We start from the raw sequence: 27123 nt of genomic DNA, 5'->3' as shown, positions 1-27123 counted from the left end.
GATATGGCAGCTTTTAAAAGAAACTTATCCCGGTGATATTCTTAGCCAGTCAATCAGTGTGGCTTTAATTATGTAGAAGTATTTGACATATTATGGCCCAGGAGATAAGAGCCGTGGCATACTGGATGATAGGCAGAAAGAGGAGGAGTCCTGTTGGTGATTAGAAATTTCATGCTTAGTACTGCATCAGTGGTATGAACTGAGCAATGGAGAGGAACGCTCCTAGTTAATGCTGAGTGGCATTGCATTTCTGATGTTAATAATATGAAGGTTTTTGGTGGCATAATTCTTCATTCCTGGTAAATATCTGCCTGCTTTCTTGATGAAAGGCTTGGCCTGGAAATACCTGTGTAGTAGCAGTAGCGTGCCTTTAAGTCAAATGTTGTTTTTTAAATGTAATAAAGTGTTTTTCTTTGGGTTTTCAATAATGAGTGGAAATCTCCCTCTATTCTTCTAAAAGTGAAAGACAAAGAAGGTGTTATATATACATTATTTTATATATATACATTTTTATATATTATATATATAACACTTGCTGTTTTCAGTACATGGAAAGAGATCACCCAAGGGTTTTTCGCAGCTCTATTCCACGCTTGTGCAATAATAATAAATTATCATTACAGCATGCGTTTCCACTGATATTTGCCTGTGTTGATTATTCAACACATACTCCTCAACTAGCTGCAGATCTAATTAGGAATAATGATTTAAACAAAAAAGTGCTGTTAAGATTATATTACACAAGGGAAAAATAACCTCACATCAGTTTTATTGCAGCAAAAGATGTATACATTAGTACTGGGAGTCTTTTGTAGTATTACACTAGGTGAGATTTAGCTTTTGAATGTTGTATCAGAAAGTATCAAAGCAAAGGAAGTAAATTTGATAGCCCTGTTTTACAGATAGGGAGACACTAAAATGACTTGGCTATAATCATTCTCCCTGCTGGGTGACTGAACCAGGAGTAGCACTGAGGTATATGCAATAGTTGCCTACTGGTTTACCCGTGTTACCATCCTGCTCTTGTTCCTGCTCTGTACAATAGCAATAACACAAAGAACAAACTGTCAGCTGATGAGTTTTCTATCATCCAGACATGCTGTTCACATTTTCATGTACCAATGCTTTGCTTCATGAGAAGGTATTTTGTACAAAACATGATAAAGACCCATAATCATCTATGGTTTGCTTCCTAACGATTGGAATGAGGGAAAACTGAGTGTGTATATTTATATTTTCCCCTTGATATTTGCAAAACTACTAGCCCTCTGTGGCAATATTTTTCTTTCCTGTGCACATATGTTTTCATTTTGGATTTTTTTTTTAATCACAGTTTAGTAAAATCTTAGGCTTATTCTTGAGACAGCATTGAGTTAATTGGGATTTGTTAACACTTCTTAATATTGTGATTCTTGTGATATTTCATGCTTTAGCTACTGCTCCAGCTGCTGGTGTGTGAGAATCTCAGCTTCAAGTGTCTACTCACATCGGCTCCAAGAATGGAGAAACTGTGAATATGTACTTTAAATGTCTAAGGACAAAATGACATCTTTAAATAATTTTGGAATACTTGTGATTGGCAATGCTATAGCAGTTGTGGTTGGAAATAAGTTACTTAATATTAACAGGAGTCTGTTTATATCTGAATGATATAAACGCAAGTTACCGTTTGTCTTTCTGATGGTAGTTAACATTTTTATAACAGTGCTTAATAAAAAATAAGCCAGCCAAATGCCACCTAAAGTTTCTGAACTAGCTGTTTTATCACTAAGTACTTCATGGTGTTACATAGTTCCATCTATGTAATGATAATCCTAATGAAATTAATCTAGTAATTAAGGTAATATAGCAAGCTAATACGGTATTGGTAAATAAATAACATCACAAGGCTGGGAAACATTTGCCTGTACTGGTAGTCCTAACTTTCCCAGCCTTCCCATGTTCTGGCACAATGGGTTGTGCCTTTTGACAGGATGAAGTCCATGTTGCCTTTAAGGTTGTCTCCCTCTCAACATCGGAGGAGCCTGTGACCCTAACTGGGGCTGAGGACTGATGGGCTGACGTTGTGTCCCATTGGCACGCTGACTGCTACCTCCTCAGACTGGCCTGGTAGTGCTCCTCCTTCCTCCTGCTCACCTCCTCAGGCCACCCACGGGAAGCATGCCCAAGTCAACAGGGACCCTCACGTATCATAAAGACAACTAATGGGGGAAATTCAAACAGGAGTCTTCAAACAGTAAGGTTTGAAGTGTTTTTCCCTCGTTGCAAGTTTACCATACACATGGAACTAAACTAACCAACACAGTGGCATCCTGAATAAAATGGAGCTGCTCAAAAAAAAAAATAAGTCTTTATTGTGGCAGAGCCTATGAGCCAACCAGGAGCACAGCATCCCTTTGTGGTAGACGTTTAGAAAGACAGCCATAGACTGTCCTTGCTCATAAGACTGACCTAACTAAATAGACCTGACGGTTTGGTATCTTCTGTTTACATTTGTCTGACAGAGGAAGAGACTGTTGCAAGAGTGTAAAAATGTGGTGCAGCCAATATAATCTCATATTGGGGTAGAGATAGGGTGTGAAACACTGGATTTAATCACTAACAGACAAAACGTTTACTGAAAACTTGGAATAATAGGTATGTCCATAATTATCAGGTAGAAGAGCCTAAATGTACTTAAGTAGAAAATCTTCATTTCGTTTTACTACTTACTTGAATTTTGCTCTTAACCTTCTTGCTGGCTTAAACTATGAAGATGAAAATAGCTACCTTCATAAATGAATGCATTAAAAGATTTGCCTATGTAAGTATAAAGAACATGGGAACCCACACAAGTTGGAAAAAGGTTCTCTGCTGTGGAGATTATAAAGGGGTGGCTTTGCAGTTATTACACTGATTGCAGTGTTATTTGTCCTTGACCACTGCTGCGTCAATGTGTGGGGTGTGTTGGTCTGGTTTTGAACGAACTCCTCCAAGCCTGCTTCATTCACCTGTCACCTGTAGACTTACTTACAGATTTTTAAGGTTTTTTTTTTTTTTTTTTTTTTTTTTTTTTTTTTTTTTTTTTGTGGCAGGAAAGTCTGTATAATATTCAACACGAAGAAATCCTGGTTAATAGGCTTTTCTGCAACAGACTTAATTTAGGGTTTATTTGCCCCCAGCTGTCTGTTGTTACTGTAGCAAATAAAAGATGCAGAATTAAATGGAAAGGAAAATACTATGTGACTGTTCAGGGCTTAAATCTGATAAAGAGGTGTCAAATAGCACAGAAGTTGATTACAGCCCTTCAATGTAGGCTACAAATGATGGTACAAAATTGTATCCTATGGGGAAACCTTCCAAGTGCCTGCCAAAATCCACCAAGAAAGCCCAGAAAAGGTCTGCACAGTGCTAGGTTGTTGTTTTACAATTGGAGGCAAGTTCTGTTACTAAGGGACAGTGACATGTCTTTGCAATTCAAGTGGCTGCAGGCTAGCCTTTGATTTGAGCTGGATGCAGCTCAACAGCTTTTCATGACAAAATTTTTGCTATTTCTACAAACTTCTCTGAAGCCCTCTGCCACCGGAATGTCCCACCTGCCCTAGCAGGGCTGTAACGGTGCGACCTCTTATGACATGGGACTTCTCGCTGGGAGGATCAGGCTGCCATGGGGTAGTTGTTCAAACCATTAAACTTACAAAACCATTAAACTTACAAAAACGAAGCCTAGTTGACTTAATGATAGAAAAATAGGAATTTGCCCTATTGTTAGAGGAATTAGTCTACGTTTGACTTTCCCAATGAGCATAATTATATACGTATTCCTTAAAGATCATATTCTGCCAGCTATCGTACTTCGTGCTATACATAAATGTAACTGTAGGCAAGACATTATTTTTTCTAAACCTGATACCAGAATTTATACACTTACTGTCCAGAGCATCAATTGAAGAAAAACCATTCTATTTATGACCACATAATCAAAACACTGAAGAATAAATATTAGCAAGACTCATATTGCCATTTACATTCTTGCTTAGTAGCTGCTTACTGTGTGCTTAGTGATGAGAGATACAGCATACTGAATTGGAAAATGCACAGATAAGTAGAAAATAGGCTGTGATGCAGAGCGTATCAATGTGCTGTCTCAGGTAAGATATTCCAGTGATTTGTTAATTCATTTTGAAAGAAAAAGCATTAATTCCTGAAAGTGTTATCAAAATGCATAGCTACATTTACTGAGAGCCTAGGAAATGTACTGATCATTCAAGCAAATTAAACAGAAAGGTATTGTCCTACCAGAAATGAAATAAATTGTACAGGAAAATCTTGTTTTCATATAAGCTTATACCTATATCTCTAAAGCTTCATTAATATTCCTCAAAATGCATTCTAATCCTTTGATAAGCCAGTGTGACACAAATAGGGTAATAAACAGATACGGAGCATGAGGCTTCCTTCATGTAGCTGTCTTCCATACTTGGGCCCAGCTTTAATAACCCTGCGCGGAGCTACAGGAGCCTTACACTGCAGGATTAATGCCCTTTATCTGACAGGTCTGTTATGTATGGCTTTTTTCCATCTGATATCATCATTTTACATGCTGCAGTCAGGCAAGCTGCATTCCTCAACAAATCTCATGTTTAGGCCAATCATTGATCCGATTAACCCTGACACTGCATCTACTTCAACCACAGTGTATGTTTAATGAGGAGAACGGCTAAAGCTGCATTGGTGCTTCTTGGAATATTGCATAACAGCAAATTTTCAGCTTTCTTCTTGTTCTGTACTGCATTGGTGCATAATTAGCCAGTCGATTACTGATGGGGAAGGTCTGTCTACATGTGTGAACTTCCATATCTTCAGTTACAGACAGACTCATTCCAGCTTCAGATGCAGAAGACCAAATAAATAAAAAAAACTCACAAAAGAACAAAACCAGTAACGATTGAAAACAGGCTGAACATTTCTGAATAGTTAGGATTTTGCTTGATCACTAGAATTCTCAATGTTCCCATCTACAGCAGAGCACAGGATGGCAGCGAATACAAAGTAGAGAGAGCCAGCTGTTGTCTCCTGTACTTTGCTGAAGCAGTTAGGACATACATACGTACAAAGACTACTTAAGAGGTGTAGCCTAAAAAGAATTAAGGTGCATAGTATGAACCGCCAAAGGCTTATGCTGATCTGATCTAGAATTTCTGCTCTAATATTTGTGTTTATGTTTATTTTCATAATGACAGCTTTATCACATGGTAGTGGGCAGGATCTACAGTCTCCGGTGTTTGAAATGTTTTTTCTCCCTATCGCACTTGGCAAAAGTGAGATAAACATTCACCATCCTTATGAAGGTCTAAAGGGAAATGAATGGTTCCTCGGATTTTGAACAGACTGATGTTAGAAGGGGAGCGATGCTCAGAAGTGCTTCATCTACTGGGGTTTCATCTCTCAGCAGTTGACTTGTTTTATTTTCCCTTGAGTCATCAGGATTCCATTGTGTTGCTACAGAAAGCACACAAGATCAAGATGTCTTTTTGCAAAGACAGTCAGAGATTTTAATAAATATTCAGTCCCTTCCTCTCCTTCCCAGAACAATCCAAGATCAGGAGAAAATAGCACTTCGTTGCCCTACTTTTTCTGAGGAAGTTTAGTTTTTTCATATGTTCAACAACAACTCCAGGTAGACAAGATCCACATGGCTCTGTTCTGCTTAACAAGCTATTAGGATCTGATGGGATAAGATGACACGTGCATCAGAGCCCAGGCAGCTAATGGCATCTGACTTCCTGGCTTTAAATAGAGCCTTTAAAACAACAGAGTTAATACTTACACTTTAAGCACAGAAAGTCTGTTCAGTCAAGGATTTAACTTGAACTTTGCCTGCGGATTTCTAGAAAGGGATTTCGCCACCTTTACTGAAAACCTTTTTCAAGCTAGAGTGGACAGTCTAGATAGTCACAATTTTTAAAGAATTTTTTAATGGCTGGCTAATTGCATATTTTGTTTTATCCAGATACCTCATGTGCGTCAAGTTTGAAGGTACCATTCTCTTATATCCCAAAGGATGAACAATCCTTTCACAAGATTATGCTTCACCCCTTGATGTTATTTCATACTCTTCATTTTGAACCACTCATGAAGGTATTTCATTATTTTCCAAGCAGCAGAGTAGTCTTTTATAGAAATCACTACAATTTGCAGAGCACTTGAGCAGTGAATTGTCTCTCTCAAACCTCAAGACTTTCTTAAAACTGGTTCTTGGAGCTGACCCTGCCTTCTAGCCAAAGACAAATGTCAGAATCTATAGAGTTCCAACAGTTGTTCCTCTCTCCTTCCACTTGGTTCCACAGCTTCCCAAAGAGAAACAGTGGCATGTTTTGGAAGTTAGGCATAATCACTGAAAGATGAATGTTGCTTGTTCTCTATGTAGCATCAGAAAAGAAAAAAGACTTTAAAATCTTATGTTCAATAAAGATATTGAGTGAGAAAAACTACAGTATAACATACCTCCATCCTCCAACATAAAACTTAAAAAGAATCCCTATCTTTAGTATTGCAATTTCATGGGTAGAAATCTGGATAGAGTAGTCATCGCTTGGTGAGAAAACATTCTTTGCATTGGTTATACAATAGCAAAAACAGTTTACATTTTAGAAGACTCAGTCTGGATTGACGCAATTTCTCTCACTCGATACCACAATAACATTTCAAAACAGGTGCTTCAGTAGAATTGAAAATAAGCTTTCTCTAACTCTTCACCTTACTAATTACTTACTCGTGTTAGAGATAAAAGATCCTGATTCTTCAATGTACAGAGAGTCTACTGCTCTCATGGAAGATGTAAACATTTGTGTAAATTGCTGGTATTTTTCTGGAAGATCTGTCTGCAGGACATAAAAACTAAGCCACAGAGAACCAGAGTTCAAAGAAACTAACATCCTAAATTCAAAACTCCACCTACCCTAATTTGGGATAAAAGATTGTATCACTCAACATTGTGGTTGGTGGGGATGATCTGCATAAAATATTGTGCTGAAATTTGCATTGTAAGCTGTAGGGTGGTGGGCTATTTTCCTTTACAGCTAAATCAAGTTAATTCTAACGAAGGTCCTCTGTGTCCAGCAACCCAATAGCGAACAGCATTTTGCTTACCCTGTTTCTCAGCCTTTGTTTGCTTAGTTAAATTGTTTTGTATTGAGCATAAGGGACAGATATTTTTGTAAATTCAAAGTAAATGCAGTTAGGTTTCACAGATGCAGGTTTAAGGAGATTATTTATGCAGTAGGATTTAATATCTGCCAACACGCTGTTCATTTGCTTGATACCACCAGGGACTAGTTCTTTCATTTGCAATTTATAAATCCTCATCTTCAGACATTCAAGTTTTCAAATATCTGAATGTTTGAAGCATCCCACAGTTATTAGTATCATGAATTCCATCTCAAATGAACGATTAGGGTTTATTCAACCAAAATGATACATGCTTTATATATGATTGGCCCAGTTTTCTTGTTTGTTTCTATTCAAATGGAACAGATTATGCTAACCCAGTGGCTGTTGAGGAGCGACCTGGGGAGCTGCCCCTTCCCTTTATGTACATTTGAAGAAGAGTGCTGCTTTTTTGTGCCCTCTGCTGATAAATTCGGGGATAAGCCTTCCTGAGGGACATCAGCTGGAGCTCGGAAGCAGATATCCAATGCTTCTTCCTTCCAAAAACCTTGCAACTAGTAATGAAGAAGCCAGACCTGTGCACTGTGTGCCTGATAAGACCGCAGGCCTTGGCAGGCATTGTAAATACAGGTGCGACTGGGTTTTTCATCAAAGCCTCATGATGCCTAAGTGACTGTAAATGGTTTGCAGTAGCTTATGAGGTCATACACTCTGTACAAAGAAGATATTCGTATTTCTGTAGCAGCTCTGTACAGTACATTGTGATATGCAAGTACTTTATTCTGTATAGTAGTTGAGGTGTAAGCTGTCAAATGATTCTGCCCCTTCCCTTCTGGGCAATATTCCTCAGTTGTCTAGGTCTAGCAGTCAGTGCTGGTAGCTGCTTTCCCCTGTCCCCAGTCATCGCTGGCTTCTCGTCTGCTCAGCTCTGCTGTATCTGACTGTACCACAGACAGAACCGGCAGGTCCGAGGAGAACAGGAGCTCTCTCAGACTTGCCATGCAATAAGTGATAACCTTCTCATAAAGCAGGATGCTTAAAACATTAAAATGCAAGAACAGAAGGTGAAATTAAAATGTGAGTCTTGCTTGAAATGTCTGAGTTAGCTGCATCTTTATGCTGTTTTCAAAGTAGATTGCCTATTCTTTTATAATTAAAGCTTGAAATTATGTATGCTGCAGTGATTGATTTCAGAATAAGAAAGAATTCTAAGAATTCCTATGAGAGAATGCTTTATAATAATTAGTAATACCCTTTTAGAAATTTGAAAATAACCCCGTTTCTTTCTCAGTGGTTTTCATCCTATTATTCTTGGCAAACATTCTCCTATGCTGTATTTCTAGTGCTGTGAAAGCCATTCTGGACTGTTGATAGGCTCAAAACTCTAACAGTTTGTAGTCAAATGGCCAGATGTCTTGATCATTCTGTGCTGGAATGCTGTGAGCTACCAAAATACAGACTAGCATTTTGTAAAGAGGCTGCAGTTCCCTATGGTCTAACCAAGAGCTCATGTTGTATTCAGCTTTCTTTGTACTATGAAAAACTGATAAAGGACAGAATTTCCCCTTCCAAGATTTATTATGTTTTCAGTGCTACTAAATCAGAAATATGTATTCTGTTATACTGTAATTTTGCAATATAATGCATCTTAAGCATATTTTGCTACTGCCAAGTGCCATGAGGTTATTAATATTTTATGAAGCTTCCTCCTATATTAAAAAATAATACTTTCTCTGTCTTGTCTGACATTCAAAAACCAGAAAAATGCAGAGAAATGAGAAGGAAAGCTATGGAAGAGGAGGACAGTTGAATATCATTTCTGCACCCGTGCAAAGGTTGTTTTCATGTACTAGAAAGCTGAGAGATGCTGCAAGATGAAGCCTGCAGCATATATGGAATAGAGAAACAGGCAAGGCTGGAGACAGAACCTCTGTATCCATCTGCTGTCCTCACTTGAGTAGTGAGATGCTTCAGTAGGTACTGCAGAGCAACTAGAAAAAAATAACTTCCCTTCTAGAACTGGCAAATATCCCTATTACACAACACACATACAGTGGCATGCTCAGAGAGCATAATTCAACCTTCAAAGTCAAAATGTTTTTCACAAGCCTCCAGATAATACCACCTCTATACAAAAAAAAAAAGCTTATTTTTGTGCATTTAAAAGAGGAATTCATTCTTTCATACGATGTCTAAATTTTAGTTCTTATGTATCTCAGTGCTGCTTCCTAAAATTGCTGATGTGGGTATCTTTGGTTTTAATATAGCTGCAGCTGATCCTGACTAGATTTGGTTTGTTTTGTTTCATAGTTCTGCTAAAGCTTCGAATCAGATCCGTTCGTGAGGCATCTTGTACTACATACAGAAGTACCCCTAGGGCATTGTATAAATTAATATTCCATCCATGATTGTAGCTAGTTGTTAATTTATCATTTGGCAGCGAGAAACAAGAGACTAGATTACTGATTAATTATAATCAAGCTTTATAGAATGCTCACGTGTATGCTGAAGTGGCAGTATTAATGTATTGGTGACAGCCTTTTGCAATCTGCAATCTATTTTAGTGATGGCAAATCTAGCAGTTTAAGAAAAACATAAGAAGTGGTAAACAGTGCCAATAATTTTAGTTTAGCTAATTAAAATTTTATGACTGGCACAGAGGATTTAAATTTGTGGTATCTTCAAGTTTGGCTTGGGAAATAAAGGAATTCTCAAGAGTTGACTTTTGCTGTAACCTGTCATATCTTATTATGCTGCTTCCAATTCTCTCTGATTTAAAACAGAACAAACTTCTATTTGTTCTTCATAAAAAAGGAGAGGAAGAATAGCCCAGTAACTGCAACCAACAAGTACATCTGAAATACTACCATGATTTCTATCAGTGACTGTTCTAAGAAACTGCATCCCATGATCATCCTAAGAATAATTAGGACTTGCTACCTGGGAAGAAACTTCAATAAAATACCATAAGGAGATACACATGAATTTCGATAATCATCTGATATATATTTATCAAATGAAATCCAGACAAACACAATAATATGTCCTCTTAAGCATACACGGCTAAAGTGAACAAACAAATGTCTTCTACTTATGTGGATGCATGGAAGAGAGATGCTCTTCTTCATCTGGGCTCAAAACAGCTGCGCTCCATGTATAACTCCAGTTATTTGAGTTTTTGAAATCATGCCTGCTCTGCATTACAAGTTTGGGGGCTTCGGATTTTATTTTAAAACAATAATCATTTAAGAAGAAAAGTGTTAGACTTTTCAGGCTTTCTAATGAATTCTCGTGTTCAGTCTTCCTAATGAGTTCTTGTGCAGTGTCACAGGACCAGATATAGCCTGATGTGAAATGTGTCATCCTTAATTTATCTCTGCAGCAAAGACATACAGTTGTGTTAAGGACAGAACTGACTGGGGTTGGCTGCTAGCTTCAGGATGAAGCAGGGGCAGGGCCAGTAATGAGTTCTAAAAACCTCTATCTGTCAGACATTGTGGCTAGAAAACGGCAGAAAAATCTGACAGCTTTTCACCTGGTCCTGTAATCCAGTTTCACTGCCACCATCTTTAGGCAAGACTATTCTTGTAGTCTTCCAGATGTGGGAGAAATGCTATCAAGGACAGTGATAATAAACAGTACAGCACAGGTGGTTTAGGAACACTGACGTGAAATCCTGTCCGGGTGAGCGGTACTTGGAAAAGGGAGAGGCCCCGGGCCTGCTCCTTGTAGGAGGGGCTAAAATGCTATTGTGGGTGCTGGTTTCAAGTGCAAAGAGTCCTCTCATTCTTTCAGAGAAGCCAGAGGAGGGTTGTGGAATCTCCCACTTGGTTTTGCCTCTCCCTTTACCCTAAAGAAACGGCTCCTATTGCTTTGAATGGGAACATTTGGTTGTCCTTAGCCTTTGAAAGTGGACATGAGTGACCATAGTTCTCTTCCCACTCTTCTGACTCGTTCATTTACTGCATTTTCATTTAGAAGACACTGCTAATTATGAATTTCCTCAGTGCACACTTGATTTCACAGTAAGAGAGGTGTTAGGTGCCTGCAACGTGTGGTGCTGTGACTGTTGGAATATATCCTTTTCATGTGGTTTGCACATCGATGCTCTATACTGCTGCTTATTGCCTTGTATTTATCATTTAGTGTGTCCTATAATTTTCTCATTAGTCACCCTTGTTTCCTAATTCCACAAAGTGTTCATTTCTTAGTTGATCTGTTTGAAGTACGTTTTAGAGATACAGCTATCTGTTTTGCTCATTCGTGATATGCTTCATTTCTTATCCATATGCTCCCTTTTTGACTCTCTAGTCAGTTGCTGTAAGCCTGTTTTCCTAACTACCCAAACCTCAGCGCTCCTCACAGTTGCAAAAAATAGCAGTCATACTAAAAAGGGCCTTTACTGAGATATTCAGCTAATTCCTCTGCATCAGGTCGGGATTTCAGTGATAAACAAATTTCAGGAAAGGGCTTAAATTCACTTGAGATTAAAGGTGAAAAAGTACAGGAAAAAATCTGTTAGATCTGTCTCGTCCTGAACAAACAAGATATGCTGCAGTTTTGCAATAGTATAGTTGTACTAGTTCATGCTGGCCAAGAACTGGAAAGAGCATTCTCATTTGTTGTGCAGTATAATCAAGTGCGATGCAGATTTGCAGACCTGCACAACAGCGATAAGACATCAACACTTCTTTTTACGCTGCATCAAGCGTAAACAGGAGCAGTTTGGGGTATAATGTAGTGGATTTTTGCCAGTGTTTCATTTATTGTCTGTAGCCAGTGACATGTAGGCATTTTCTATGCAGAGCAGCAGCTATTTTTTTTTTTTTTGAAATAGTTGCCATAATTGTGGTTTTGAATGCAAAGATAATCTTTCTAGATTAGAAAACACTGGGTTTAAGACTTTAGGCCATAGGTAGGTAGCTAATCCTCAACCCCTTGAGCAATTTTAGAGCCTTCAGTTTTACTGGTTGTACTGTAAAGGTGACACTATTCATACAGTTAGGGATTTGCAGGATTGGCCTTTTTCATTGCTGAAGCACTAACATTTATTTTTAATAAGATGCTCTAGTCCTTCCGTTCAGACCTGTGAAATGGTTGCTGCTTCACAGATTACGGTGATGTTTTGGGGCTGCAGTTAGAGCAGAAAAGGGAAATAATAAGTAAGAATAGATAGCTTGTGTCATTATGGTTTGGCGTCAAACCGATAAAAACTGAATTATCTTTGCCTAGCTGCATAAAATCTGCAATGACTACAGTGATTTGGAGTAGAGGCAAATAGGAACATTGTTAAGTGGATTTTGAGACATTTCATAATAATTGTAATAGGCTACAAAGCAACTGATGATATAGAATATCCTAAGTTGGAAGGGACCCGTAAGGATCATCAGGTCCAACTCCTATATTTATAGCTACTTAGAACTGATAGAAGAGAATTACATATATTTGATTTTTTATAGTTTAATATATTTTCCTTCACATAAGGTATGTAGGCATGTATTTACTTACTCTCGCATGACATATAGGAGTTTTTTTTTTCTTAATTCAGTTCATTTCTAAGGTCCTTCTGTGTTACTTCATATCTGACCTTTTCAACTAAAATTCAAATCCATGCCTCTAGCACTATTTATGAAGTAATTGATTTCTGGAAAGTAATAAGCAGGCTAATTATTTTAAAATTTCATTCAAGTTCAATTATGTATTGACTTTAAGTATCCTTATATATATAATTGTGTCTGTGTACGTTTTTCAGGAAACCTAGTTGTTATAAAACCAATGGTAATGGGTAGATTGTACAAATTGCCCTAGGAAAAATAGAACTGGAGGTTTCTGGTACAGACTAGACTCTTTGTACTAGACTACAGGGAAGTGGAGTCCATGATAGCATAAGAAAGATACTATGGCATTTAGAAAAGTGGCAATAAAGCAGGCTGTAAACTGTAGTAAGTGTCACTAGCTAGCTAAATGTGATTCCTAAAGAATTTGAAACATACTTAAAGTTCCAATTATGTTGGTCTGAAATTAAAGTTTTGTGATTATAAGATTAGACATGTTCAAGTGAGACTAGATTACTGCAAAGTATGTACTCTTAAGTGTTTTTATGCTGGTGGTATTTTTATGAATCTTCTTTAAGAGAATATAGCTGTCACTATAAAAGCAGGACATTCTTAGCAGTTTCCAGGCATTTTCTATACGAGGAGTGTATTGGGAAATAGCAGTTTAAGGAGGAAGTACACTTTTCTACTAGATGTGTTCTCCTGTACTGTAACTTAAATATCCAAGTGTAGAAATCAGAGAGCTTAATAGATCGATCAGGATTTGTTTACAGTTAAAATTTACATTACTTTAGTATTTAGAGTGGATGTAAGCCAAATTGTACAGTGCTTTTCCTAACAACAAGAATGTAGGTTATCACCACCAGCATGTATTCTGGTAGATGCAGTCAGTGTCAGTATTCTAAGTTAACTTTTGTTTCCTTTGTTCATACATGCCCCTTGCTTGGCGATACATGTTTTATGACAGAGTCCCTGCTGAAATGTATCTTAAAAGATTTCAGCGAAATTAAGAAAAACCTACAATTGGAAACTTCACGAATGAGCCATATACTCAGTATAAATTCAAATGAAGTCTAGTAATTTCACTAATAACTTGGAGAAAGTTAGGTCTAATCACCCAGGGCCAGCGGTAGAATAAGGATAAACTGTTCTTAGGAATTGTCATGTATCTGCAAGTTTTTTAATTTTTTTTTTGTAGGGGGTCTTACTTGACTTTTCAGAATTTAATGTTTTCTTTGCTGAAGTCCTAAACCCTTAGATACTGTACAGTCTATTGATTTTGTTCTCCATGCTGCAGCTAACAAAATGGATGAAAGCATATGGTGATGAAAATACTAGGGGTTCTTCATCTTCACGACACTGTACAGATACTGGATAATTAATCACCCCAGCACTGCTGCAGAATGGGTAACTATCATCCTCATTTTCACCTATTATTTGAAATGTTTTGTTCCCTTTTTTTTGAAAAAAAAAAAAAAAGTAATTTTGCACAACCAAAATTTTGATGTTCTGTTTTATTTAGCACCTGGGACCTCAGAGTGCATGTACTTAAATGAAATCATCCTATATTAGCATATAAATAAAGCCAGCCTGGTATTCTGAATTTCTGCAGACACTTTTTTCAGAAATGAAAAAAACAAGTTCTTCCTGCTGGCACAAGCATGAAGAAGTCTGTTCATGTACCAAGTATAAGTAACAGAACGAAGTCTCTCTGGTTTTACATACAGGAACTGAACACAGTTTTAAGGTGATAATTAGAGGTCTTGATCTTTTCCTTTAAGAAAAAAACTTTAGAATTTAAGGTGGTTTAAAATGTATCTTGTACGTCAAGTAAAAGTTAATAAACTGTCCCTGTCTCACTTCTCTTTTTGCATAAACTGAATGAAAAAATAATTTGGATTTTAGTTTATACGTACACAGACAGGTAATACATTAACATGTAGGTGTAGTGGTTCATAAAGAAGTGCTAAGGGAGGCTTCAGCCGGTGCCAAAGATACAGAGCATTGTAAGGGAGAGTAATTTATGTGCAATCTATAATCTGTTTTGGAATTTGATGGAAACATATTTAAAATTCTGTAAATGGACAGAGATAAAGGCTGTCTTCACATTACATTTTGTGCATTTTTTTCCCCCAAAATATGAGTAGAATGTGTTTATTATGTTAAAAAGAGTACATGTTTGTGTTTGTCATGGACATTATTAAATACTTGATGCTTACTTAAGGTACTTAACACCTTACATGATCAATGTAATTTCTGTAGCACCAGGAATAATACCTTCAGGAGAAATGTTAGTTAGTTCTCTTGATAATTCTTGGGAGTAAAGTCTGCATACTGCCCCAAAACAGGCAAGATCCTCATGAAAACATGTAAATATTTTACAATGAATTAAAATAGAAAAACAGATACGTTTATTTATTTGGGAAGGGCCTGGAAGTATTCCTGGAATTGCCTCGGGACTTGTGTAATTCAGAAGATGTTAAAAGTATATGTTTTTGTCCTGATCTATGTTTCACTCAGATGGAGTAGCTGATCAGAGGTAAAATGTCTGTCTGTTCTTTCTATTGCATAACCCAGAGACAATTTGTCTCCCTGTACCCTTCTGCTCCCCAAATTACTTGTAATAATAGACTCAATTTATTACTCATGTTCAACTTGAGTTATTTATTTGTTGTATGAGTTCTAGGTTATTCAGAACAGCTGTAGAAAGCTCTGAAGAAAGATTATTTTTTGAAAAAAATCTTACAAACTCATTCTTACTGTTTATTCACTAGGCATAGTTGTTTTGAGCCTTTTTGGAGAATTATGTCCTTTGTGCAATATCTTTGCATAGTAGCCTCTGTTTGCCCTCTAAAGCAGAAGCATTAGTCCCCTGTTTTGGTGATTCCTTTCTAACTTTGTGCCTCAACATGAGGATGAACAGATCTGCTCTGCCATGACAGTAGGGTACAGCACCGATCTTTCCTGTTCCAGAAAGTTAAAGTTATTCCTTCCTTGACCTTTTAAATAAACATAATTGCTAGAGCTTTGTTTAACTGAAATCCATGGGGTTCATCAGGTCAGATTTGCTAGGAAACCTAGCAGCATTTCTGTAAATGCTAAGTTGGGATGCTATTTATTCATTCAGAGTGCATACGTGGTTCTGTGGGTTAGACGTAGAAAATTGCTGCAGTATGGTGCAGTGGTACATCAGCTCACTGCCACCTTTTGGCACTGATCCCAAAGGTTGAATCTTATCACAGCCAAGTTTTACAGTATTTGTAAGCCCTACTGTGTAAAGGACTGGAGAAAATTAACTGATCTCTAATGGTAGATCTCAAGGACATTATAATAAGACAATGTAGTAATATAATAACGCACAATGCAGTATAAATGGCAGATTGTATAATTGTATTTTACAAGAAACACATCCCAGTAAGTGGAGAGAATGTGTTTAGAATGCTGTAGAACCAAGTTATTACAGAAAGATCAATTAAATGGGATTGACCTCAGAGGCCTATTTAAATGGCTTTGGTAGGAAGCATTAATATCTTGGGTACAGTTTCTAGGAAATGTACCATCTTAGCTGTAACTTTGTTTCCCAGACTTTTAATATGTGAATAGAAACTTAGTGACTTTGTTATGTAAGATTGCATAGCTTTCAATTAGGGTATTAACTTCAAAGGCATTTTAGTTTTGGAAACCACTAGAAATTGAGTCTAAAAACAAACCCCTTCCTCTAAAATTTCAGAAGACTTATTGTTTCTGCTTAAAATCTCGTACTTGCATGACTGCAGCAACTGTTTTAGAAGACCAATGGTGCAAAAGTTGCAGATGGAAAAGCCAGGCATACTGAAATACAGAGGAGAACTTTCCTTTTGATGATTACTTCCTGTTGCGATAATTTTAGGTAGTTTCATTATAGAAAGTTAAGAATTAATTTCTCAAGTTATCTTTAACCATAATGTATGATAAAAGACAGGAGTAGCAATTTTTTTTAACATACATGTAGATGTCCTATTAACATCTCTGTAGTCTAGCTTCATTAGTTTTTTGTGAACTATCTGTTTGCAAGACTAGTGAGGGGATAAAACCCTACAGAGCTGAACAGTCCAAGATCTGCAAAACTGCTGGAGAAGTTTTCTTGTCCTTGGTAAGAATTTCCATCTGATCTTCATCTAAAAGCGCCAAAGTGTTCCTGCACCTCTGTCCCTCCAGTACCTCTGTAGCACAGGAGGCACAGAAGTAGCTTGGCAAACTGGGTTTCTGAGAACCCTATGCAACGATGCTATTAAACAATTCATCTGGTATTATATACTTGAATATTCAAAAAGCATTTGGAATATTAAATATATCACTTACTGTAGGTGAAGTTTCTTCATAATCTTATCCAGCTTCTGCAGAAACATCATCTATGTTCTCCTGAACTGCACTGCTTCAAGTATTCTTTTACAGAGATAATCTTCGAGAGTCTGGTCTAGATCCTGTGAAAAAAAAAAAAAAAGAGGAAAGAAAAAACCATAAAACATAATTCTTAATACAGAATACTCAACTGCTATCCAAAAAAAGGGAATTATACATGGAAAACTTAGGTTAAAAGTAGCATTTCAGATAAATGTACCTAATTTAATCTGCCAAACCACTTAACATCAGTTTATATTTTGTTTCACAATTATATTCTTGTTAGAGTGATGAGGATATTTAGCAGTATATAATGTATACTTTCTATGCCTCATACATACATATATTACTTTACCTAATCTTAATCCATTTAATTATGTATATACTGGAATGAGCACACGGATTTAACTGAGAATGATATGAGATCATGCATAGCTTTACCATTAAGATTTTGAATTGAATGAATTGGTAAGATAGAAGTTCAGCTGTCATTAACCTAGTGGGTAAAAAACCTTTTTATAGGTCATTTTGATCCTTATTCAAACTCTAACTAACACATCAAGGTGACCTCTTCTCTCATCTGAGAATGGATTCCGTACTGAGAAATGCAATGTATTAAGTAGAGATCACAGTAACTTAAAATGACTGCGTGCCTGTTCATTTAACAAAGTGATTTTTTAAAAATTTCTTTTAATGCTTGTGTGGATAGGAAAACACTAACACATACTTTGTGGAAGAAATTAGATGATACCACAACAGCACGTTGTACATGTTGAAGATGTATATAAAAACTTAAGGATGTAGAAATATCCCCCCCAGCCCTCTGTTCCTCTCTCATCTTTGAGACCAAACCGCACTCCTCATATGGCACTGCTGTAGAGCTGCTTTCTGTTTTAAGACTTCTCATTCTGGTAGCCAAAGATCAGAACCATTGCTCTGTTCTCAACTACCTTTAACATTGCCAGCATGTTTTTCTTCTTGAAATTTTTCCTTCTCCTGTCACTCTTTCATGGCTCTATCCATTTCTGTTCCCTAAATGTTTTTTGTTTTTTTTCAAGATGTTCTCCTAAGGAATCTTTGTTTTCCTGTAGAAGTCCATACAGTTCTGTCCATTGTTCTTTATTATTTTTCTCCATGCCTTTAGCATCAGTAAATCTCAAACACAAGTTCAGTTGCACCCTCTAGACAGAGAATTAATACTTCTATTCCAGGCTTACTGTCTTCTAATTTTTAGCTGTTCTCTTAATATTCCTAAAACACAAATATCCTTTTAACACATCTCTAAAACAGTCTTTGTATTTTTCCTCATACTCCTGTTGTTTCCTTCCTTAATCATTGTAGACAATGCTTTTTTACTCATCGTTCAAGCCTGCAGACAGCATCTCTCTTTTTATGTGCCTTCTTAAATGTAGCATATTCTTTCAGTATCACATCCATGTACATAAACTTCTTTTACAAATTCTAATTAAGTCATGTCTGATTTCCATAACATTTCCTCTGACCTTGGTGAATGAAATTTTTTTTCTTGTGTATAATCAGTACTACCACTACAAAGATCATTTTCTTACACTTCCTGATGTGACTACATTGCCTTCTCTCTTGTCAGCACTGCTTCCTTTTGCATTATAATACTACTACTAATAATGATTAAAAATGTCTGGCTGTTCAAGTGAAAACTTTTAAAGTCCTTATTTCTGGTTCATCAGCCAACTGAAGAGATGGGACTTTATTAACACATTTATTTTTTAATAAGCATTTTGTGCCTGTTCCAATGCTGGCTTTTGCATCTAGGAGATGGTGCTATGGAACACTTGGAAAGACTTATCTATATCCTGCAAATTAATTATTAAAACTTTATTTTGCTGTACTATCCACCTACCAAAAAAAAAAACCACCAAAAAAAAAAAAACAAGCAAGCAACTGAAGTGCTAGTGCCTACTGAGATTGAGCTGGTAGTGCTGTCTTTGTATTCTCTTTTGCGGGATTTACTTTTTAGCTGAATCACGCATTTCTTAGAATATGGAAAATCTTACTGTTCTGTGTTTGACCAACCACTGCAAATATTATGTCTAAGTACTTTGTAGTATGAATAGTAAAACATAATAGACTCAATTAATTTCCTCTGACTCAGTGAACTGCCAGCACAAGGAAGAAGAATATGTAGTTCTCCTACCCTTCACAGGAGGAAGGAGAGAAATAAATATGAGATAGCTCTTTACCAAATCTACTTCAGCTCATTCTTCTCAAGTATTATACTAATAATTTCCTTTGTCCAGTAGGATAAAATGTAGTTTAAACTTAAGTTTTATCTTCTCCAATAAGAATTAGTTTAAAATGTTTATGGAGTATAGGGCATGATCACAGTTTCTCTAGAAGAAGGCACAAATGAATTCTTTTTAGATAACACAATGGATAAGATATAAAATATATATATAAAATGTAAAGTTGGATTCTGTTGTGAATTTTCAGCATCTGTATGCATGTTATGTCCATTGCCGTAACCTATTTAAAATGACTTTGAAGGTCCGACTATATGGTCTCTGGAGAGATGAAGGAGAACTTCAGTCCTCAGAAGTTAGTCAAGTCTTTTATTAGAAATGGGGAAAAGAAATAAGTTGAGAACAGAGAGTGCCTGTGTTTCCTGGTATGAGACACCTTACTTATTCTAGGTTTAAGTTTGTTCTGGAGAAGAGGTGAGGTGATCTGAAATTTAAAACTCCCAGATGATGCTGGTAAAATTCTTTCTTCTCATTTCTTTCCCCATTAAGAGTTCAAATTTCCCCCCACAGATTACTCCAAAAGTATTCATGACATCTACCTTGCTTATAGGCCTAGGTGATTTCCTGCCCTTGTTCTGAAAGGTATATTTCTGCTTCCACGTCATTTCAGTCTATGGAGTATTCACCAGTGATACGGCTATGTCAGAAGTGAGCAATTTAGCATCAGAGAACTTTATACTGCTTGTTCTTGAACAGATGGTAGGTACCCTTACTCATTTTGTAAGCATAAATTACTACTAAGCTTAGAATAATTTATTCACTCCTTAGAAGTGTAGCCAGTAGCTTACTAGCTAGCTGCATGAGTTTTCACATCTATCAGCTCAATCAGTGATCCAAAACCAAAACCCTGCTCTTGGCACATCACGTTCCTTTTGTGACACTCCAGGGAGGACTTCAGGCCCCTGAACCAATAGATGAATTGGGATTTCTTTCACCTCTGAAATAATGCTATGGAGGATCATCTTACTAGAAAACCTCCAGGCATGATTCAATACACATTACCAACATAGCTTAAAACAAAGATATGCTCGTGGAAAAAAGCAATGCAATAGAAATTGCTTAAGGACACTTCCTATACGTATTGTAAAGAACGTTCTGCAGGTTTATAGTTTTTTGGAATGTTAGAGTTCCTGTGAAGCTGAGGAGACATTTGAAGGAAATTACTGTGTGCTTTAATTTTTCCTGTTCTTGAGTAGATTTTGGGTTCAGCTGTTTGGATGAGTTTCAGCCAAGATCTGAAAATGCAGCTGAAGAATGAGAAAACACTGTTGAAGAATGGCCATAAAATAATACTAAAATTTTTAAAATCTTGCAGGTACAGGGTTTGATAAGCATATAGAAATAGTGGTGCCCTAAGGCAAATGCGTAGACAACAGACCCCTTAGAATCAAAGGCTACTAATTCTACAAACCCTGTTTAAAAAACAAACAAACAAACAAAAAACAAAACAAAAAACCCCCAACAAACTGCATGTTGATTTCCTCATGCACCCTCTCTCCCTTGTGTACACTGGCTCATCCTAATGTGCACATTTTCTTCTCTACTATGATTTTGCTGTCATTGCTTTGATTCCTTAGGTCTGTTTGTTAAAGCATGCTTGTCAAGTAGAGGAGAATTGCGTCCAACCGGGTCACTCCCTGCACTGTATGTAGGGTTCTCACTCGTAGCATGTAGGCTGATGGTAAGTCTGGACTGGTTGTGTCTTACTAGTAAGAAATTCCTGCAGCAGATGTGGTCTGAATTCTCTGTGAACTGCTGTGAAATGGACTCATGTTCTTTTTACTGTTGTGGTTTAAAGGAGAGAACAAGTTTTTTTGTTTTTAAATGACCATCTATGAAGCCTTACTTTCATTAAAATGGACAGATGCCAAGTTTTTGGATACGTGTTTATCACACAAGGGCCAAAAGCAGATTGAGTCACATTATACTAGGAACTGTAAAACAATAACTGGTATAGCTGTTAATACAGAAAGATGTTTTCTTTATTTATTTTAACTCATGGATGCTTCCAATTTTGGGTGGGTTTCTCACCTTGGAGTAGGCAAGAGGTACTAAGCAGATAGCACGTAATCTAAAATTTTTACAAATTAAGAATCACTTAATTTGATGGAATTCTTTCAATTCAGGAGAAAGATTCTGACATTCCTTTTTGACCATCAGGCATTTTATCTGTTCACATCGAACTTTATTTACATTCTTTCAGATGCAAGAAAGATCACATCAGACTATGTTAATTATTGATAACAGTGTATAAAGATGTTTTTGTGGCTATTTTCCCTGGATAATAGGTGGGTGTCAGTATATTTTGAGGTGTTTTGGACTTATGTTTCAGCTCAATATGTTCCATTGAAATAAATTAGGAATATATATTGGGTATATAATATGGGTATATACAAATCTATTTAAGAAAATACAATAAAGCAGGGTCAGACAGGGAGCTAGAGACCAGGATTTCCAACAACTTCTGAAAGGAGATCCTCTATGACTCAATTTTTCCACATGCAAATTGTGAACATTGTCCTCCTTAACATATTCCGATGATTAACCAGCTAACGTAACTCAACATGATGATCAATATGAGTTGTTTTTCTCACAGAGGAGACACTTCTCAGAGAGAGTCCAGAATACGTGGTATGATCAGAACTGGCTTAGAATGGAGAAAGCAGCCATTGGGATGCCTTTAGTTTTCACTCCTGCAGATTAGCCTGAAGCTTTCTAAAGCATCCCGTCAAGTAGAAGCTCTTTACAAGTATGTATTGCAGAATTTGGCAGTTCAAAAAATGAAGTTTCCCTTATTATATCTAGAAATAGGAATTTCTGTAGCAATTGATCATTTCAGGTCTATGAGCCTGAAAGATGACTAATTTGTTCCCAACTCCATCTGCCTAATAAAGTTTTCTCTTGTAGGAAACTTTAAATAATGTTTCCTCTCTATGTAGACATGAAGCAGCAGTCTCTAAGGTTGCTTTACACAGCCAGAGCAATGGCTACTCTTGTGATCCAAATGCTCTGAGTCAAAGGAGGCCTTCACGTTTTGTTTTGTGGAAAGAAAACAATTTCTTAAAGTAGGGGAGATCAGATGGTAACCTGCTGGGAATGAAAACGTGCAACAGTAAGCAGTAGACAGGGAATTCTATGCAACTGTACTGATTAGTTGTAACAATAACGTAAGTAATAGATGCTGGAAAAGCTAACAATACAAAATAGTAATATTGCTGTCCTTGAACAGTCTAGGATAAAATGCTTTACCAGATTCCTAATTTGTTCTAGGTCAATCCAAGTCGTGTTTACTGTGCTTTTGTAACATTTCTACTTATATAGTCTGTAACTTTTTGCCCATTAATCTCCCATCATAAGTCTAAGAAACTCTGGCCTGTAAGTGAATTGACGTATGGGCTACACACATTGGACAGACACTACAGGTCTGCGCAGAATGCCCTATGTGTACAGGGCTGTGGTCTGATGGCAAAGCATGAACCTGGTGCTACTGTTGTACCCCTAACGTCTGATTCAGAGATAAGAGCACAGAGCATTCTAGCTGGTCTCTAAGAGTCAGTATAATTTCTGTACTGTGGCATTTTTATAGTTTTCTATCACTTTAACTATGCCTGCAGGACTGGTGCAGCAGTGCTGTATACCAGAACAACCACTGCTTCTGTATGTTTGGAGTTACCACTTTAACAGCTTGCACTCGCCAGCCCCAAATACAGCACTGACATCCCAGAGTGAGATTAGTCAAAAATCTGGCATGGATGTTTATTTTTAGTCTTGGAAATGTATGGTGTGTCATGGCTTTACTCCACTGAACAGCTAGTGGGCAGGTGTTCTAAAGATACTACAGTATATAAATGATAGTTTAGGACAACTTAGAGTGATCTTACCTCTGGGCTTTGCAAGTGTAAGCCTAAGGATGAGAACAGAAGAATACTTTGGCATAGTCTTAGATCACTTGACACACTGTAAAATTCATCTCCTAGGCCTCCTGTCATTAGTTTCAACAGCATGTTCCTTAATGGTGACATTCTCGTCTATGCTGCATGGGTGGGTTTTCTCATCAGTATCTGTCACTATCCTTTGTCTAGGTGCTGATCCTTTCACAGCATTTTCCTTTTGCTTTGCCAGTCTCTGCTCCCTTTCCCATTTTCCTTTTATTCTCATTTGTCAAGTGCCACATTCTGAGGACATCCCCTGCCACCTATCTGCACATAACTGCAAGTCCTCTTAAAGAAGTCTTTTAAGTTTAGAAGCTGTCTTATAAGCCTTCAAATGTTGCCATTCATTCTTCACTGATGTCTTTGAAATAGACAAGTTAATGCAATAGAAAATAAGGATGATAACATTTCTAAAATACATTAATATTCCACTTCTCAGATATTGTAGGATTCTTAGAGGCCTGCAGTTCATGCATTCCTAGAATCATGCAGTTCAGGAAGTGTTGGATTTCCTGAACCAGGTTTCCCTTCACCAAGCAAATCAATAGTAGATTAAGGTGTAGTGTACTTTATCATTTCTTGAGACATAGAAGAAAAAAATTTACTTGCTTCAAAATACCTGTTTATTTTTCATTTATCGTTTTTACCTACTTCAAAATTTCAGCTTTTTAATGAAGATAATGTTTCACCTTCATGTATTTATTAAAATACACATGCTTTTACTGAAATTACCAGATGTGGAAAACCATATTGAACATCACTATAGCTATTTTGAAGGATTCAGATCCTGTTTGGATAGATGTCTGAGTTCATTCACTTGCGCCTCTCCTAAAGCATCTCTTGTTGCTTTCATCTAAAACATAATTACTATATAACAGAAATAGTTAGGGACAGTCTTCTGTTAATAGGTTGATGGGGAAGAGGAGGTATATTTGGTTTAATAGATGCTGCTTTATGAAACATGCTGAGATGAAAATATACGTGTACTAATTGGCTTGCTTTGTGAGGTCATGTTTTTCCCTAGTTAAGGGATGTAATGGTTTTCCAGCTGCAGTGACTTCCCAGGGACACCTAACTGATGTGAATTATACCATCTTCACAGTGAAGTTTTTAATAATGACCAGAAATGTTTGCATAGTGTAATAATGCAGCCTAAAACCAAAGCAAAAGCAACAGGAGTGCTGTGGTCTCTAGCTATGAAATTCTTCCTGTATTCAGTTTAAGATTACAATTCAGATTTATTTGTGCAGAACCTTCCACAGAAGGAGTAATTTGGATAAGTACCTTCATCTGTGCATGATCCTAGATGGGTACTCAGGACCTGAAGGCATTTTTAACTCTAGGGTAAGATATAGCAGAAACACAATTCTGGCTTCCCATGGATCAACTTCCTCTTTAAAGGGAGTTAAATGTGTGGTACTTCTGCCTTGACTTCTCTGCTACAGTTTTCCAGCAAGTCGTATAAAAAATAATGGGCCTATCAAAGAGATAGTAAATTTTGTCAAGATCCAGCTTCCTGCACAATTCCACGTGATTTGTGTAAAGTTGCCTGCCCTTTTTGTGAAAACTGAAGCTCTACCTCTGTATATATAAAGGATATTAATGGCTACGAGCTAAGAGTTGCTCAAGAGTGTTAAGGAAGTCAGGGATAGAGACAAACTGAGCCTCTTTCTCTTTGTCATCTAAGACAGAACTCTTAATTGCTAAACTATTTTAACTCTGAAATAACTCCAGAAGATGTACAGACTCTTAGTTTGTGGCTGTGCAGAGCAAATGGTCTACATCCCCTCTTCTTGACCTCTTACAGATACCATGCCCTTATTTTCCTATTTGGGTTTCCCAGAATTGGCAGTAGGTTAAATTTGTTTGCCACCTCCTAGCAAAAGTTGTGCCTATTTACCCATTGTCCCCCTACTGAAGAAGTGACTTTATATGGAAATTGTAATTAGCCTTAACTAAGAGGTGTAAAAAAAAAAAATTGAAATATTTTAGTTTTTCTTAGTTATTTTTTTCCAGATTACAGAGAAACCTCTTAAGAGTTCATTCTTCTGTGATGGCACTACTTCTTGTATGACACAAACTATGTATAGTGCAGAAAAGTGTTGTAGCTCATAGCAACCAAACAGCTGCTTTTGAGGACTTGATTCCAACCTCAGTTATTAATTCCTACACTTCTGTTGGCACAGTGTCTGTGGAAATGTAACACTTGATTTTTTTCTTTTCTGTTCTTTTTATTCAGGAGTGTTTATTCTGTTCCTTTTGAATGTATATCTGACTATACTATGTCATTTTTGAATTTGTAATAATTTAATGTAGGAAGCTATAGTCTTATGTTTCAGTATATCTTCTATTTAATGTAGAATGTTAATGTGACGTGTATAGAATTATTTTTCCTAGTTGATTCTCCTGGGAAAGATTATTTTAGGATGTAGTTGCCACTGATGGCTATTAATACAGGCAGTGAGCTAATCTGCATTTCACACAGCAGAACCCTTTATCAGACACAGCACAGGCATGCAAAGAGATAAGAGTAGCAGCAGGTCTCCAGGCAATGGAAAAAGGGTACAGATGGCAAAGACTGAAGGAAGATTTTCAGAGACAAATGACAGTTGACACCTGACTTCATTCATGAATTTGAAGTGTACCAAATCTCTAAATCTCAAAAATGATTCCTGTTTATATTACACATTTAAAGGAAAACTGCAGATATTTAGATATTTTTCAGTAATGTGACAGGGTTGGGGCCAGGCCAAAGAACAGTGTTAATGACTGTCCTCCAGTGAAGCTATACTGATTTGTGACTTTCACATTCTTGCTCTATTTTAAAAAGTGCATCCTAATCTGTGACTGTCCTTATTTCTTCACTAAAGTGTTCTCCCGGAAATGAAGAATAGGTCAAACATAGAGGCAACATCTTTCCTCTCACTACCTCTTCTTCCCCCATTTAGTACAGGTGCAATAGAAAGGGATGCACTGCAGCTTCACCATCTGTGAATCCCACTGCTCAGGGGAGTGCTGAGCTCAGCAATTAAGTTGCCTTCCCAGTTACCTTGAACCAGGCTACAGACTGGCTCAGGTTTCAAAGTGATTTTCAGTCCCTACTGATTTCTTTGCAGAATAATTTATCTCATATCCTAAAAATGCTCTGAGTATGTTGCCTCTGGATATAGACTAAGCCACTTGCCACCGCATATTCTAAAATTATTTTGATTATTTTATGTCAGAATGTAAAATACTACAATACTCTAAACAATACATAAAATACTATATTTATTTTAATGTTTTTAACAAATAAATGTGTATTTCATGTCTTACAAATACTTGCCAAGACATTTGACTGAAGTCAGACTAAATTTTTCTCCAATACAGCATGTTTAAAGAAAAGTACATAATGAAACAGGAGATTCTCTTTTAGTTTTTAGATTTTAGATGTTTTTCTTTAATGCTCTGGAATTAAGAGTTTTAATACAGTTTTTATGGGTAGCTGAGGACATCTGAAGTCTCTGATGTTACTGGGCAGCGTGAATTAAGTTTGTCAGATTATCAGCAATAGGATGGAGTTACAGCTATTAGTTCAGTCTAGGGAGTACTTCTGATAGGAGAAGTCCATCGTGGAGGGGAGAAGAGCCAAGGCCTAGGCTCCAGGAAGCTTTGAATGCAGCCCCAACTCCCTGTCTCGGTAAATGGTCTGTCACAAACACCTGAGCATCACATCTTCCTACACTGTATTTTTCCACTGGAACTTCAGTGATGGAGGTGGAACACTTCTGCCATCAGTTCCCATAACCAGAGTTTGAATTATAATCCAATTGATGCACACCACCCGAA

General features: G+C 37.0%; 1 protein-coding gene across 6 annotated transcripts in view; it reads left to right on the top strand.

The window, feature by feature from the left end:
* Positions 1-27123, top strand: part of APBA2 (amyloid beta precursor protein binding family A member 2) — a 100202-nt gene that overhangs the window by 7363 nt on the left and 65716 nt on the right. For 2 of the 6 annotated variants that reach the window (XM_040569870.1, XM_040569867.1), the window contains exon 1: positions 14029-14111. The exons of 3 other annotated variants lie outside the window; for them this stretch is intronic. The gene's annotated coding sequence lies outside the window, so the exon portion shown is untranslated. Of the gene's footprint in view, positions 1-14021; positions 14112-27123 lie in introns of those variants that run through there. One more of the 6 variants, XM_040569868.1, reaches the window with a different exon arrangement.

The sequence above is a fragment of the Cygnus olor genome, chromosome 11, assembly GCF_009769625.2.
Source record: "Cygnus olor isolate bCygOlo1 chromosome 11, bCygOlo1.pri.v2, whole genome shotgun sequence".
Taxonomy (NCBI): domain Eukaryota; kingdom Metazoa; phylum Chordata; class Aves; order Anseriformes; family Anatidae; genus Cygnus; species Cygnus olor.
Note: the sequence above shows the minus strand (reverse complement) of the source record. Positions and strands in the feature narration are given on the sequence as shown.